Source organism: Lepidochelys olivacea, assembly GCF_965140295.1.
Source record: "Lepidochelys olivacea isolate rLepOli2 genome assembly, chromosome: 14".
Lineage (NCBI taxonomy): Eukaryota > Metazoa > Chordata > Testudines > Cheloniidae > Lepidochelys > Lepidochelys olivacea.
In genome coordinates this window covers 30,388,358-30,404,565 of record NC_140424.1, presented here as the reverse complement: position 1 = coordinate 30,404,565, position 16,208 = coordinate 30,388,358, and the positions used below count along the sequence as shown (strand labels likewise).

Genomic DNA, 16,208 nt, shown 5'->3' with positions numbered 1-16,208 from the left:
CAAATCCCCCCTCATTCTTCTCTTCTGCAGGCTAAACAATCCCAGCTCCCTCAACCTCTCCTCATAACTCATGTGTTCCAGTCCCCTAATCATTTTTGTTGCCCTTCGCTGGACTCTCTCCAATTTATCCACATCCTTCTTGTAGTGTGGGGCCCAAAACTGGACACAGTACTCCAGATGAGTCCTCACCAATGTCGAATAGAGGGGAACGATCACGTCCCTCGATCTGCTCACTATGCCCCTACTTATACATCCCAAAATGCCATTGGCCTTCTTGGCAACAAGGGCACACTGCTGACTCATATCCAGCTTCTCGTCCACTGTCACCCCTAGGTCCTTTTCTGCAGAACTGCTGCCTAGCCATTCGGTCCCTAGTCTGTAGCTGTGCATTGGGTTCTTCCGTCCTAAGTGCAGGACCCTGCACTTATCCTTATTGAACTTCATCAGATTCCTTTTGGCCCAATCTTCCAATTGGTCTAGGTCCTTCTGTATCCTATCCCTCCCCTCCAGCGTATCTACCACTCCTCCCAGTTTAGTATCAGTTTAGTATTAGTTTGATCCTCCAGCAGCCTCAGCATTGAATTCTGCCTCCTCTCATCATGCTGCCGCCACCTTTCAGCTTCAGCCCTCTCTTCGGCCTGCCACTTACTCTCTTCAGCCCACCACCTCTCCTCCCGGTCATTTTGTGCTTTCCTGCACTCTGACATTATTTGCCTCCACGCATTCCTCTGTGCTCTGTCAGTGTGGGAGGACAACATGAGCTCAGAGAACATTTCATCACAAGTGCGTTTTTTTTTGTTTCTAATCTTCACAAGCCTCTGGGAAGGAGAAGATCCTGTGATCATTGAAACACATGCAGCTGGCAGAGAAAAAAAAGGGACAGCAGTATTTAAAAAGACACATTTTATAAAACATTGGCTACACTCTTTCAGGGTAAATCTTGCTGTTAACATTACATACATAGCACATGTGCTTTCGTTACAAGGTCGCATTTTGCCTCCCCCCACCGCGTAGCTACCCCCTCAACCCTCCCCCCTCCCCGTGGCTAACAGCGGGGAACATTTCTGTTCAGCCACAGGCAAACAGCCCAGCAGGAACGGGCACCTCTGAGTGTCCCCTGAAGAAAAGCACCCTATTTCAACCAGGTGACCATGAATGATATCACTCTCCTGAGGATAACACAGAGAGATAAAGAACGGATGTTGTTTGAACGCCAGCAAACATACACTGCAATGCTTTGTTCTACAATGATTCCCGAGTACGTGCTACTGGCCGGGAGTGGTAAAGTGTCCTACCATGGAGGACACAATAAGGCTGCCCTCCCCAGAAACCTTTTGCAAAGGCTTTGGGAGTACATCCAGGAGAGCCGTGAATGCCAGGGCAAATTAATCCTTTCACATGCTTGCTTTTAAACATGTATAGTATTTTAAAACGTACACTCACCTGAGGTCCCTTCTCTGCCTGCCGGGTCCAGGAGGCACCCTTGGGTGGGTTCGGGGGATACTGGCTCCAGATCCAGGGTGAGAAACAGTTCCTGGCTGTCGGGAAAACCAGTTTCTCCGCTTGCTTGCTGTGAGCAATCTACAACCTCATCATCATCATCATCTTCTTCGTCCCCAAAACCTGCTTCCGTGTTGCCTCCATGTCCATTGAAGGAGTCAAACAACACGGCTGGGGTAGTGGTGGCTGAACCCCCTAAAATGGCATGCAGCTCATCATAGAAGCGGCATGTTTGGGGCTCTGACCCGGAGCGGCCATTCGCCTCTGGTAGGCTTGCCTCAACTCCTTCAGTTTCACGTGGCACTGCTTCAGGTCCCTGTTATGGCCTCTGTCCTTCATGCCCTGGGAGATTTTGACAATGTTTTGGCATTTTGAAAACTGGAACGGAGTTCTGATAGCATGGATTCCTCTCCCCATACAGCGATCAGATCCCGTACTTCCCGTTCAGTTCATGCTGGAGCTCTTTTGCGATTCTGGGACTCCATCATGGTCACCTCTGCTGATGATCTCTGCATGGTCACCTGCAGCTTGCCACGCTGGCCAAACAGGAAATGAGTTTCAAAAGTTCGCAGTTCTTTTCCTGTCTATCTGGCCAGTGCATCTGAGTTGAGAGTGCTGTCCAGAGCGGTCACAATGGAGCACTCTGGGATAGCTCCCAGAGGCCAATACCGTCGAATTGTGTCCACAGTACCCCAAATTCGACCCGGCAAGGCAGATTTAAGCGCTAATCCACTTTTCAGGGGTGGAGTAAGAAAATCGATTTAAGAGCCCTTTAAGTTGAAAAAAGGGCTTCATCGTGTGGACGGGTGCAGGTTTACATCGATTTAACGCTGCTAAATTCGACCTAAAGTCCTAGTGTAGACCAGGGCGTGGAGTCATTATGGATAGTTTTCTGAAAACATCCACTTAATGTGAAGCGTCAGTCAAAAAAGCAAACAGAATGTTGGGAATCATTCAGAAAGGGATAGATACCTCTGTGTAAATCCATGGTACGCCCACATCTTGAATACTGCATGCAGATTTAGTCACCCCATCTCAAAAAATATATGTTGGGATTGGAAAAGGTTCAGAAAAGGGCAACAAAAATTATTAGGGGTATGGAACAGCTTCTGTATGAGGAGAGATTAATAAAACTGGGACTTTTCAGCTTGGAAAAGAGACAACTAAGGGGAGGTATGATTGAGGTCTATAAAATCATCACTGGTGTGTAGCCAGACAGCCAGCCCCCCCCTTCAGACCAGCATTGCTGGAAACACAGGAGGAAGCAGGAACAGGGCACTTAACATATATTCCAGCACAGCCTTTGAAGCTGTGAAATCACAGGTGTGCTGCTACAATGTGCCTCTGGGAACAGATATGACGATTAAGCTCACAGCAGGCAGAGGCCCTGTGACAGACATGGCTCTTAGCCCCTACTAAATAGCGTGATGCACACACACCAACATCCTAGGTGGGAAAATATTTACCCTAATAAAAGAAATGTCCAGTAGTCAAAACTTATTGTTTCTCTCCCTTGCAAGTGTAAACTACTCTTGCGAAAGCTGGTGTCACCCAGACAGACCAGCCTCAATTTGGCATAAGAAAGGAGAAAGAGAATAAAGGAGTACAGAGGTATAAGTAGGGGACCTACAGCACCATGATTTTTGAGTGCTTTTCACTATCTATCTGCTGGTCAGATAAGTGACAGCCTCCCAAGGCTTCTGCAGCTAAGAGGGTCCCTACGCCTTGTCCCTTATTCGTCTTTCCGCGGAATTGAGTGACCGATCCTGGCTTGGCACCGCTGGAATCGAGAGATGCAAGGAGGGTAAGAAGCACCCACACCTGATCTCCTATCTTTAGTGTACACATATTTTGAAATAGAGCTCTATACTTTGTTTTCTTTCTTTGGGATTGTGGCTTCAGTTTTGTAACTTGTTTGTATGTGTAACATCTCTACATTTAAATAAGTAGGCACTAGCAATTTTGTAACCACATGATTAGAATCTAGCTTAATAAATTTTGGTAACCATTTATGCATAAGCCTGACTTGTTTTCTCTGGTTTACTGTAAAGCAGCCAACACAATTAAAGAACCTCAGCCGTTTTGGCTCTAAAGCCTGGCCATTAGGTGAGAGTACTAAGAGCCTAGCGTTGAGTTGTGCCGCCTCCACGGGGCAAACTCTTGGGGCACCTGTCAGTCAATCCTGGCTGCCCGCTGCGAAGGAGCTCTGAGCTCTAGCAGTTAAAGTCACGGGTGTGGAGAGGCTCTTAGTGCTGCCATTGGGGCACCTGTCAGTCAGTATTGACTGCCCGCTGCGAAGGAGCTCTGAGCTCTAGCAGTTAAAGTCACGGGTGGTTAGGACCTTGGGGCATCCGTCAGTCTAGCCCGGGCTGCCCGCCGCGAAGGGACAGTGCGTCCTAGCGGTTAAAGTCACGGATGGTATAAACGGGCATAGCTGGCACCTCACCAAACATCCTTGGCCGTCGGCTAACAGAAATTGGCGTCACGAACAGGATTGTGATATAGGCTGCACTACAGTAACACAATGAAACCAGTCATGATAAACACCACAGAATTCCCTGAGCTAGAGAAAAGTTTGACCCAAGAGGGATGGGGAAATCCTCTGTGGAGCAAAGAACTGCTGGAGAAATATTGGGGAAAACCAGCAGAGATCTGGCAGCATTTCTGTAACTGGAGAACTGCCTGCAAGATGAAGAAAGGGAAAGGAAAAGGTGCTTGTATATGGCTGCTTACTAACGTTTGGCAAGCTGCCTGTAAGGATTATCATGGACTGGCAATAGAATTTAATAGGCTGCAACAGGAAAGGGACACACTGCGCCAGGAATGCCATTATTTAGATACCAGAGTAAGAACACTGAATAGGGATATGAAACATCTTCAGAAAAGATTACTTTCCTTAATTGAGAAAGAAGGGATAGAACGAAGGGAAAAACTGGAGACTAAAACATGCAGTATCAACCGGGCTAAAGTTGAGACTGCTCTCTGGCTAGACCCTGAGGAATGGGATGGAGACATTTGGGATTCAGCAAATGAGTCCCCCTCCTCTGAGGAGGAAGGTCCCTCTGTAAAATTAAGACCAGCTATCACACATCACAAATCAGAAGAACATGAGGAAAATTTGAGTGGGGCAGAGCTGGATGAAGAAGGGGATGACAATTATCCATCCACCTCTTCAAAAACAAAGAAGGGAGGTAAAAAGGGAAAAGGGAGTAAAGCTCCAACACACTTTACCAAAATTACCACCCGCCAATATACTCCCATGGAGTTAAAAACAATCCAGGGAGATTTTGCTAAAAAGCCTGAGGAAGGTATAATAGAGTGGCTGGTCCACCTCTGGGACACTGGGGGTGGATATATACGCCTGACAGCCCAAGAAACTGAGCGCCTTAACTTAGGTGCAGGAATATTCCTGGAACACTCAGAGGGGAACACCCCTAAAACACTTTGGTCTCTGGCTTGTCGATGGGCAAAAGGAATTTACCCAGCAGACTGAGATGAACCCACAGTAATGCACTGGACCAACATAGATGAGGTAAAAACAGCTCTATTAACTGTGGCTGTCATTAGCATGCTTGGCCAAAACCCTCAAGAGTTAGCCTATGAAAGCCCATGGGAGGGTCAGGTAGATGTAGATGATCTCAGACCCCTGCTTAAGGGAGTTCCGAGTAACCACAGGGCTATGGCACTGTCCCTTAGATCAGAAGCTGCAGCACATAACAGTACCTTTCGGGCACTGCTAAACCTTCTGGTGTCATACTTTAGAGAATTCGGAGACATCAGAGCACTGACAGGCAAAACTAAGATGCGTTCCCTTCAGGGAAACAAGGGGGCACCATCTAAAGGACATAAAAACAAGCGAGAGCCAACCCAGGAGGAAAAGGAGCTTAGAGCCAAGTTGTGGAGACAATGTCTGGCTTTAGGTTATCCCAGAGATGTGATAAATGGACTGCCCACAGAGCGGCTAAAATTATTCACCACCTTTAAAAGAGCTGACTGGGAGACAACTAATGCTACTCCCAGTGCACCTCTGCAGCTCTCTCCTCTTTCCCCACCTGCAGACACCCGGTATACTCCATTGCTGCAGCAACTGCAAGAGTTACCAGAGCAGGGAAACTAGCTTGCGGGGGTCAATCTCCTCTCCTAATAAACCAGCTTAAATCCAAAGAGGAGAAAACAACAGCAAAAGACCCCCGGATACATGTAACTGTAAATGACAAACACATTATTCCTTTCTTAATGGACACAGGGGCTCAAAGGTCCATGATTAAGCGAGAAAGTTTTCAGGGCTCGCCACCTACTGGCGGAAAGCAGGTACTTGTTACAGGGGTAAATGGCAGTACCATAACTTACCCATTAGTTAAGATAAAACTGGATATCCCCTTGCAACCCCACCATCAGCCCCGAAAATATGAGGTGATTTTGGGCAATGCCAACATACTGGGCATGGACGTTTTAAGAGGAAAGAAGGGAAGGATTAATGGGGAAAGATGGGCTTTTGGAGTCAGTTCTGTTCCTCATGCCACCCACCTGGAAGAGGAAAGCCCTCCCCACTATTCTGTAAACTTACTTAGCAGCGCGCCTGCTCTCCCGCCCTCAACAGTAACAAACACAAAGCAGTATAATGTCCCAGCTGAAGCCATAAGCCCTGTTACTGACCTGATCAAAGATTTGGAACAGCGAGGAATTTTAATTCGTACCCACTCTCGCTTTAATTCTCCTGTGTGGCCCATGCTGTTCAGTTCCCTGCCTATACTGTGAGTTCCCCAACAAGTCATACTACCTCAGCAGTCCTGCTTTGCCTTCTCCTCAGAGGCTATAAACAGCGTAACTGCCCACAGTTATGTTACAACACAGCGGTCTCTTAGTAAGAACATTTATTCTTCAGGTGAAAGCATTAAAGAGAAAACATATTTAAAACAATAAAAGAACATACATGTATGTTAATAAGCTTTACCAGAGATCACCCTGAACAGTCGTTCAAACATCACCATGGGGTCTTATTTTGATGACAAGTTCTTAACAGTTTCAGCTCAGAACGAGCAAACCCATGAATCTGTGAGTTGCTCCTTTATACAGTTTGGGCCCTTGATCTTGGGACCCTGACAATGGTTCTCTCCTCAGGGTGTAGCTTCAGAAGGTTGGGTCCAGAGGTAGGAATTTGCATTCACTCCCCCACACTCCCCGTATTTCCTAGGAAAGCCACTTAACTTTCTTTATCCCAAAAGTTCCTTCTTATCTGGTACATGGTTTAAAATAGTCCTTTGAAGCTCATAACACTTCCTAGGGTTTACAATAATAACCAAAATCTGTATTTATCATAAAATGGTCTCCAAAGCAATTTTAAGTTAATTTAAAAAGATCTCCTAAAGCTACTGTAGGAAATTGCAATATCTGTCACACAGGGACCTTTTCATAGAATCATAGAATATCAGGGTTGGAAGGGACCCCGAAGGTCATCTAGTCCAACCCCCTGCTCGAAGCAGGACCAATTCCCAGTTAAATCATCCCAGCCGGGGCTTTGTCAAGCCTGACCTTAAAAACCTATAAGGAAGGAGATTCTACCACCTCCCTAGGTAACGCATTCCAGTGTTTCACCACCCTCCTAGTGAAAAAGTTTTTCCTAATATCCAACCTAAACCTCCCCCACTGCAACTTGAGACCATTACTCCTCGTTCTGTCATCTGCTACCATTGAGAACAGTCTAGAGCCATCCTCTTTGGAACCCCCTTTCAGGTAGTTGAAAGCAGCTATCAAATCCCCCCTCATTCTTCTCTTCTGCAGGCTAAACAATCCCAGCTCCCTCAGCCTCTCCTCATAAGTCATGTGTTCCAGACCCCTAATCATTTTTGTTGCCCTTCGCTGGACTCTCTCCAATTTCTCCACATCCTTCTTGTAGTGTGGGGCCCAAAACTGGACACAGTACTCCAGATGAGGCCTCACCAATGTCGAATAGAGGGGAACGATCACGTCCCTCGATCTGCTCGCTATGCCCCTACTTATACATCCCAAAATGCCATTGGCCTTCTTGGCAACAAGGGCACACTGCTGACTCATATCCAGCTTCTCGTCCACTGTCACCCCTAGGTCCTTTTCCGCAGAACTGCTGCCTAGCCATTCAGTCCCTAGTCTGTAGCGGTGCATTGGGTTCTTCCATCCTAAGTGCAGGACCCTGCACTTATCCTTATTGAACCTCATCAGATTTCTTTTGGCCCAATCCTCCAATTTGTCTAGGTCCTTCTGTATCCTATCCCTCCCCTCCAGCGTATCTACCACTCCTCCCAGTTTAGTATCATCCGCAAATTTGCTGAGAGTGCAATCCACACCATCCTCCAGATCATTTCTGAAGATATTGAACAAAACCGGCCCCAGGACCGACCCATGGGGCACTCCACTTGATACCGGCTGCCAACTAGACATGGAGCCATTGATCACTACCCGTTGAGCCCGACAATCTAGCCAGCTTTCTACCCACCTTATAGTGCATTCATCCAGCCCATACTTCCTTAACTTGCTGACAAGAATACTGTGGGAGATCGTGTCAAAAGCTTTGCTAAAGTCAAGAAACAATACATCCACTGCTTTCCCTTCATCCATAGAACCAGTAATCTCATCGTAAAAGGCGATTAGATTAGTCAGGCATGACCTTCCCTTGGTGAATCCATGCTGGCTGTTCCTGATCACCTTCCTCTCATGCAAGTGCTTCAGGATTGATTCTTTGAGGACCTGCTCCATGATTTTTCCAGGGACTGAGGTGAGGCTGACTGGCCTGTAGTTCCCAGGATCCTCCTTCTTCCCTTTTTTTTTTCTGTGTTTTTGTTCTATGTTTTTGCAGCACCCAGCAAAATGGAGTCCTACTCTATGACTCAGGTCCTTAGGTGCAACTGCAATACAAATAAATAATTATAATAGATAATAACCAGAGGTAAAGAAAAAATGGCTACTGGGTTTTATTCCTCCTTATTTTCTCATTCCTCTCTGGTAGGGTGGGCATGGCCCATGGACTTGGTCAGTGGCCAAACAATTCTAGAAACATGTCTGGATTCCAGTATGATTAGGGCCTGGGCATTGTTGTGATGCACTGCTCAAGCTCTCCAGGCACCTGGCTGGTCACATGTTCCTAGCTCCTCCTCCTTATTTGCAGCTACTAAATCACAGGGTAAATGTATATCAAATGCTTTCTTAGTATTTATTCTCGATGCGAGGGGCTGCTATCGCTGCCACAGAGAGGTTAATGGTGTGAGAGGGGATCCAGGCAGTCATTAACAGATGGAAGAGAAGTTGGTCCATGAGTTATTAGATGTTGTCCATGTAAAATTCTAAGCCTGTCTGTGTGAGTGAAGCATTTTTGTTTTTTCTGTTCTCCTTACTGAAATGTCTAGAACCCCGCTCCCTGCTGTTGAACAGTTGTCATTTTGTGTTCAGTCTGGGGCAAATTGCTATGTAGGCTACAAAGTGCATTATTCTCAGAGAGACTTTATTATGGTTCTTTCCTGTTCATTCTCCTGAATGATATTAAAACACAGTCATGACAAGAAAGAGTGGGCATGCTGTTATCAATATCACAGCCTGAAATCTCGTCTTTTATCCTTTCCCGCTCCAGACAGTCTGGGCTCTGAACTGGAGACAAAAATAGGAGAATCTTTAGGATCACACAGACAGGGTGAGATTTCAGGTGGAGAAATTAAGGGAAAATTCCCATGAAAACATTTTCATGAACACACACCCCTAAAAAATAAATCACAAACCTGAAATACTGAGAAGATTCCCAAGCTGAAGTCACACAAACAATCCTGACACCAATCTTAGTGCTGAGTCTATGCACCCACCGATAAACAGAAACACTCTCACTGAGCAACATACAAACATCCTTAACTCTGACCCTGGTGTTTCCATACACATTCAGATGCCTTTGAAATATTGAATTCAGAGGGTTCTGACATTCCTCCACTTTCCCCTGAGTGAGGGGCTCTCTCCCTTTGCTATTCATCAGCATCTCACCTTTCTGGGTTGGGCTGAGCTCTCCCATTTGAGCTGTCTCCCTTTTCCTCTGTTAGAGATATGGTCCCCCGCTGATGCTGCCACCTCCTCCCTTCTCTCTGGGCTGGGGAAGGGACCATTCTTTCCAATTTCATCTCCAATCTCTGGTCTTGAATGGTTCTGCCCCAATTCCCCATTCCCTTCTCTTCTTCCAGGCCAGGGAGAGAAGGCTGGGCTCAGTGTACAGCTACCCCTGGGTTTATCTCTGTTGCCTCCTGACTCTCACTCACCTCTCTGCAACTTCACATTCAGACCTTCCTCTATAAGCCTCAGAGAAGCAGCTCCAGCAGGGAGATGCATCAGGGAAAGGCAGGGCCAGATTAACTTTTTGTGGGCCCAGCGACAAACGTATTTGTGGGCCCCCATGGAGCAAGATGGAGGGTGGTGGGATGGTCAGTCTCCAGAGTGAAGGGCGGGCAGGGGGCAAAGAGGCACAGCACGGCGGGAGCAGCCCCACTCTGTGCAGCCCAGCTGGAGGGCACTGTTTATGAACCTGCAGCTGCCAGATGCACACTAGCCTGCCCAGCCCTGTGCTGCCAGCATGCCCCTTCCCCTGGAGGGTGGACCCACACCACACCACCCCCCTGCCCAGTGCCTCACCCTTATGCCCAGCGCCCCTTCGCCCAGAGACATCCACCACAGATCTCTATTCCCAGCCCCCACCCCTCCCAGAGACCTCCCCCACTGGCCTCCCACCACAACTGCACAGCACCCTGCACACCACACTGCTCGTCCCGTGCCCCCTGCCCCTAGACCTCCCCACTGCCCACCACCTTCCTCACAGTCCCACCATCACAGCTGCACAGCACCCCATATTCCTGAGGGGATTCTGCACCAAAACATTACAAATTTTGCGCACAATATTTTAAAATTCTGCAAATTTTATTTGTCAATAAATAAATGTGGAGGCTCCAACATGGCAGAGGGGAGCACAGGCCACTGGTTGCATGGAGGTGGGAGATTACCCTGCAGCTTCCCCCCACCCCACCCTGGGACAGGGACTCAGCAGTGAGGCTGTACCCAACCCTGACACATTGCAAGGGTCAGGCCTGCCCCAGAAACACCCTGGGGTCCTGTCCCTCTGTATGCCACCATGTGTGGGTGAGCAGGCTCAGCCCGGCAGCAGGATCCAAGTGCAGAGGGACTTAGTGTGGGGGGGATCCAGGTCGGCATAAGAGAGTTCTCTGTGGGGCAATCTGTGTGTGGTTGGCTCAGTGGGAGATCTGGATGCACAGAAGCTCATTGCAGGGTTCCAGGTGCAGGAGAGGTGGGGTTCATTTGGGCAGGGGTCCAGGTGCAGGTGGTTGGGGCTCAGTGGGGAGGGTGTCTGGGGCAGCTCATCAGGGTGGTACAGATGCAGGGAGGTGGGGCTTGTCAGGGTGAGGGTTTGATGAGCCTGCTTAACAGGGGAGCCCCAGCTTCTGCCAAGGGGATGCCACATGCTGGACTCCAGCTTCCCTCCTGCCCCCATCCCCTTCTCTTTCCCATCCCATGCCCCTTTCCCACCGCTTCATCTCCTCCTCATCCCACCCCCTTCCTTCCCCACTGCCTCTTTCCCCTGCCCCAGCTTCCCCTATCCCTTTCTCTTCCCCATCCCATGCCCCTTCCCCATCTTCTCCCCACCCCAGCACCTTCATCCCCCTGCCTCCACCTCCCCCAGCTCCTGCTTCCCTTCTCTTCCCCATCACTCCATCTCCTCCCCATCCCACCCCCTTCCTTCCCCACAGCATCTTTCCCTCTGCCCTTGCTTCCCCTGTCCCTTTTTCTTCCCCATCCCATCCCCCTTCCCCACGGCTCCATTTTCTCCCCAGGCTTGGGGGGCAGGGGGGAAACTGCCCTCCAGCACAAGCAGGACCGACCCCCCACTCACGGGGTGGCGGGAAGTGGAGTGACCCGGCCCCAGCCCACTCTGCTCCCCTGGCTCCTGGACTTGGGGGGCAGGGGAGAACTGCCCCCCAGCACGCACCGGTGGTGCGGAGCAGGCTGGGGATGGGTCGCTCCACTTCCTGCTGCCCGGTGAGTGCAGGGTGGGCCCGACCCCTGCCGCAGTCCCCTGGGAAGTAGCTCAGGGGAAGGGGTGGAGCGGGGGCAGGGCTGGGGAAGAGGCAGAGCAGGAGCGGGGGTAGATTTCCTGGCCAGCTCAGCTGGCCCGGGGATCGGGATGGCCAGGGCCCCTTCTGATTGTGGGCCCAGCACCAGTAAACCCGGTACTGGGGAAAGGGGGAGAGGGGCAGTTTCTGCAGCCCCCACAGCAGCTCCCAGCAGCCAGGGGGAGAAACTGCCAGGGCATCTCTGCTGGGTCTCAGGCACTCAGGGCAGAGAAGCAGCTCCCCAGGCTGGGGTTGTAAACCAGAGACCATGTGCTCTCATCTCTGCGACCCTTTCCCCCTCCAGACTCTTTGCCATCTGAACTAGAGCAGAGAAGGGGGGATCTCTGGGATCACACACCCAAGGTGAGCTCAGGCGGAGATTTTCCTTCAATTAACAGAAAATGCCCATGAAAGCAACTCTCCCCCACACCAGTAACCAAACACACTCTCCCTGCCCAGCTCCCGAACCACCTTAATTGTGACCTGGTCATTTGTATTGTCATTGCCATGCCTTTCCAATAGTAAATTCAAGGCCGTCAGTAGAGAGATCTCTCTCCTCATGGCTGTCACGTCCTTCCCTTTTCACCTAGGGGAGAGACTCTCCTCCTGTCTCTTCTCCAACGTCCTACCTTTCCTTTAGCCAGGGCTGGGCTCTGTCATTGCAGCTGCTTTGTAGACTGGGGAGATGGTGTCTCTCCAGTGTTTCCACCGCCAGTCCTCTCTTCTCTCTGGGCTGGGGAAGGAGCTAGCCCACCCAATGCGACTTCCTTCTTCCTGCTCACTGCCCTTGAACCGTTGGCTCTTCCCCAGTGCTGTATCTTCATCTCTGTTCCTTGGCCTCGGAGTGGAGATAGGGGAGGGAGCTTTCCTCTGGGGTTCAAATCTGGTACCTGCCTCCTCTCAACCTTCCTAATAAAAAACTTTGGTGCCTTCTTTGCTGTGTCTCTGCTGTTGGGAATGAAGCAGCCCCAGCTATGGAACAGGGAGCTGCAGCCTCTATAGCCAAATTAGAAAGTACAGAAGTGGTTCCCACTACCCAGGCTGAAGAATTGCAGTGACATCTTTGCTCAAGCTCATGTGCTCAGCACAGAGGCAGCTTTCTGGGATCCAGGATCCCAGCCAGAACAGGGCTGCATGGGAAGTGTGAGAAATGGACCAGGGCTGAGCTCTGCCCCTAACAATCTGATTCTCTCTCTCTCATCAGCGAATGTGACTCTGGATCCAGACATGGCTCATCCCATACTAGTCCTGTCTGAGGATCAGAAAAGTGTGAGACGGGGAGACACACGGCAAGATCTACCAGACAATTCTGAGAGATTTGACACTGAGCTCTGGGTGCTGGGCTATGAGGGATTCAACTTGGGGAGACATTACTGGGAGGTGGAGGTGGGGGATGAGGGACATTAGGTTGTGGGGGTTTCCAGAGAATCTGTGGGAGGAAGGGAAGGATCAGCTGTAACCCTGAGGGGGGGATCTAGGCTGTGGGGCAGTGGTGTGTGGGGGGGTCAGATCAAAGCTCTCACCTCTACTAAGATGTCCCTGAGCCTGAGCTGGGTCCCCAGGAGGATCCAGGTTTTTCTGGACTATGAACAGGGGCAGGTGACATTTTTTGATGTTGATAAGGAGGCCTTGATCTTCACTTTCCCACCAGCCTCCTTCACTGGGGAGAGAATCCACCCCTTGCTCTGGGTGTGGGGATCCCAGCTCAGAATATTTAAGAGATACAGGGGGAATATCCAGGGGGCACCCTGAAATCAGCCTCTCTAGCCTCACACATCCTAGTCTCCATGATCCTGGAGGACTTCTCTCTTCCTGAAGACTTTCTGCAATGCAGTGTCAAGGACCCTGGATGCTCCATGGGCTCCCAGATCTGGACTGTCAAACCACAGAGATTAAGGAGTGATCAAGATGGAGAAGCCAATCTCATCACCCCAGGAATTGTCCAGTCTGTTTCTCTCTGTTCTCTATGGTCCAGGAGGACTCTGGGTGTCCTGGGTCATGAGAGTGTCACTGAGACTTGGGAGGACTAGGCCATTGGGAATTTTAGAAAAACAGGCTTCTCTAGCCACAGTCATCCTAGTGTCTATGACCCTGGAGGACTGTCATCTAACTACCTCTCACTCATCTCTCTGACTGTGGAGGACTTCTGGCTTCCCAAACCCCAATACCTCATCTTGATGACACCTGGGATCTGCTCCCTCCTCACTCCTAGGAACACAAGGGAGGTGGTAAAAAAAATCCTGGAGCTGCAGAAGGAGTAGATAGGCCTGGAGAGGTAGGGGTAGATGTGGGGACTTCATGATCAGAACTGATGGAGTTTCAGGGTGAGAAGTGATGTGGGGACTGGTGCCCTAATTGATAGCTGGGCTGGCCATTAATTAACACACAAACACTTCATGGGACAAGAAGGGAGCAGGGAAGGGCAGACCTTCAGAGCTGGGCATACATTCAGCTATCATTTTGAAAGCTATCCAATGGGGTGGAGTGAATGGGAAACCGAGAAGTTCTGGAACGCATGAGGGATTGTGCGGGTGGAGTTTTGGGGGTTGGGGGCTTGAAACAGTTCTGAATTTGCTGCAGGGAAGGGCATGCATGCATCTGTTCTGACTGCAGAGTTATGAGGGACTTGAGCATCTCTGTTTGCTGCTCCATTACTTTTATCATTTGCTCCATGGCATCCTTAACAAAGTCATGATTTTCTTTTTTGTCCTGCCTTTCAATTTATCTCCACTCCCTGTATTCCCTTTTTCTTTCATCAGAGTATTGCAGGACCTCCCAGAACATGTCCTTCTTGCTCTGTCTTGACTGCTTTCTTATCTGGCAGAGGGGCTCCGCCGGTGTGTAGGGGGTTCCCCTGAAGGCCACATCTGCATAAAAACAAGAAACAATACACAGGAGCATGATTGTTAGTTCAGGCATAGCAGTGAATCATTACAGTTTAGCACTCCTATTGTAACATACCAAGCACACATCTCAGCGAACACCCTAGGTGTGATGAGTTTAGCCCTGAGCAGGAGGGGGGCTTGTACCTGGGTTAAACAGCAGTGGTGCTTATGAAAGGATTGTGATGCTGGCGACTAGGGACAATATAGTAAATTCTCCAACCATTTTCCACAGGCAGATATCTCATCCTGAGAGTAACCAGGGAAGCAAGGTTGCATCTGCTGCACGCTTGCGGCTTCTGACCCAGTACCTATGTGGCTCACCTGTGTGCAGCTTTGGTCCCTGCACAAGTGATTGCAGAGTGGCATGGGAAAGTTTCCTTCAATGGGGGAAGGAACAAATCAGCTCTGCCAAGGAACCTCCGGCAGAGGATTTCTGCATACCTCCAGGAAAGTTTCATGGAGATCTCTCTGGAGGATTCCCATGAAATCTCAGTGTGCATCATCACACTGTTATGCTGTATTGTTTAGTTGCACAGGGTAATGTCCAACACACAGAAACATAGCCAGCCATGTCCATTTCTTTCCCTTTACCCATCATGTAACTGAGCACTGTCAACTTTAAAAAAAAAAACTTACCAGGGGTCTCCTCTCCTGCTTCTTGCTCACTGGACTGGGAATACCAGGACTAGCTAGACCACTCTGGAGTGGATAACAGTTCTTGATTGGCCTGGCCACCTGGTGACCCCACTGCAGGCTCCACAGCATCCTCTAATTCCATCTCCTTGTCCATGACCTCATCCTTTGGGTTAGGTATACTTTCCACTATCTCAAGTCCTGCCAAAGTGTCCACGGTGTTCTTTGCAGTAGAGGTGGGGTCACCACCGAGATTATAGTCCAACTCCTTATAGAGCCATCAGGCTTTGGTTTAATCCTGGGTGTGTCAGTCAAGAGGTCAGCTGATAGGAGCTGTGAGGAGGTGGCTGGAGAGATGAATCCCTCAGTCTGTGTCATATGTAGCTGACTGTGCCAATGAGACAATTCCCAGACTGCTCAGCAGAACAGCAGGATGGGGATGTGGGAATGCTCACCAGCAACCATAGACAGCAGAGAGAAAAAACATGGGTTGGGGTAAAGTGAAACAAGCTAGAAGACAAGAGGCCATGAGTACAAATCTCACCTCTACTAAGAGCTGTTTGTACTTGCAGGCACTTCCAAGCTCTTATCACTAAGGCTATGCTTTAGTCACGATTTTTAGTAAAAGTCAGGGACAGGTCACAGGCAGTAAACAAAAATTCACAGTCCGTGACCTGTCCCCTGACTTTTACTATAAATACCCCTGACTAAATCGGGGGGGAGGGGGCAACCTGTGGGTGCTGTGGGTGCTGGGGTGGCAGCCCAGGGAGTGCTGGGGGTGTGCTGGGGGGGGAGGCCCGGGAGTCCTGCAGGTGTGTTCAAGGGGGCGTCCTGAGGGCACACAGCCCGGGACCCCCGTTGATGCTGGATAGCGGGGTTGGTGGGTCTCCCTACATGACTCCACGCCTCCCTGGAAGCGGAGACCTGGATGAGGTCTCGGGGTGGTGCTTACCTCGGGGCGCTCCCCGCAAGCTGCGACATCCCCCTCCCTCAGCTTCTAGGCAGAGGCGTAGCTAGGCAGCTCTGTGCGCTTCCTCTGCCCTGAGCGCCGGCTCTGCAGCTC

General features: G+C 49.9%; 1 protein-coding gene and 1 pseudogene across 2 annotated transcripts in view; both read left to right on the top strand.

The window, feature by feature from the left end:
• LOC311530265 (uncharacterized protein) overlaps positions 1-16,208 on the top strand; it is a gene marked incomplete at its 3' end in the record, with an annotated part of 506,005 nt that overhangs the window by 353,923 nt on the left and 135,874 nt on the right. The window lies entirely within an intron of this gene.
• LOC311530200 (butyrophilin subfamily 1 member A1 pseudogene) lies at positions 11,699-13,379 on the top strand (annotated as a pseudogene). Its single transcript has 2 exons — positions 11,699-11,744; positions 12,832-13,379. The product of its transcript is annotated as a butyrophilin subfamily 1 member A1 pseudogene (transcript).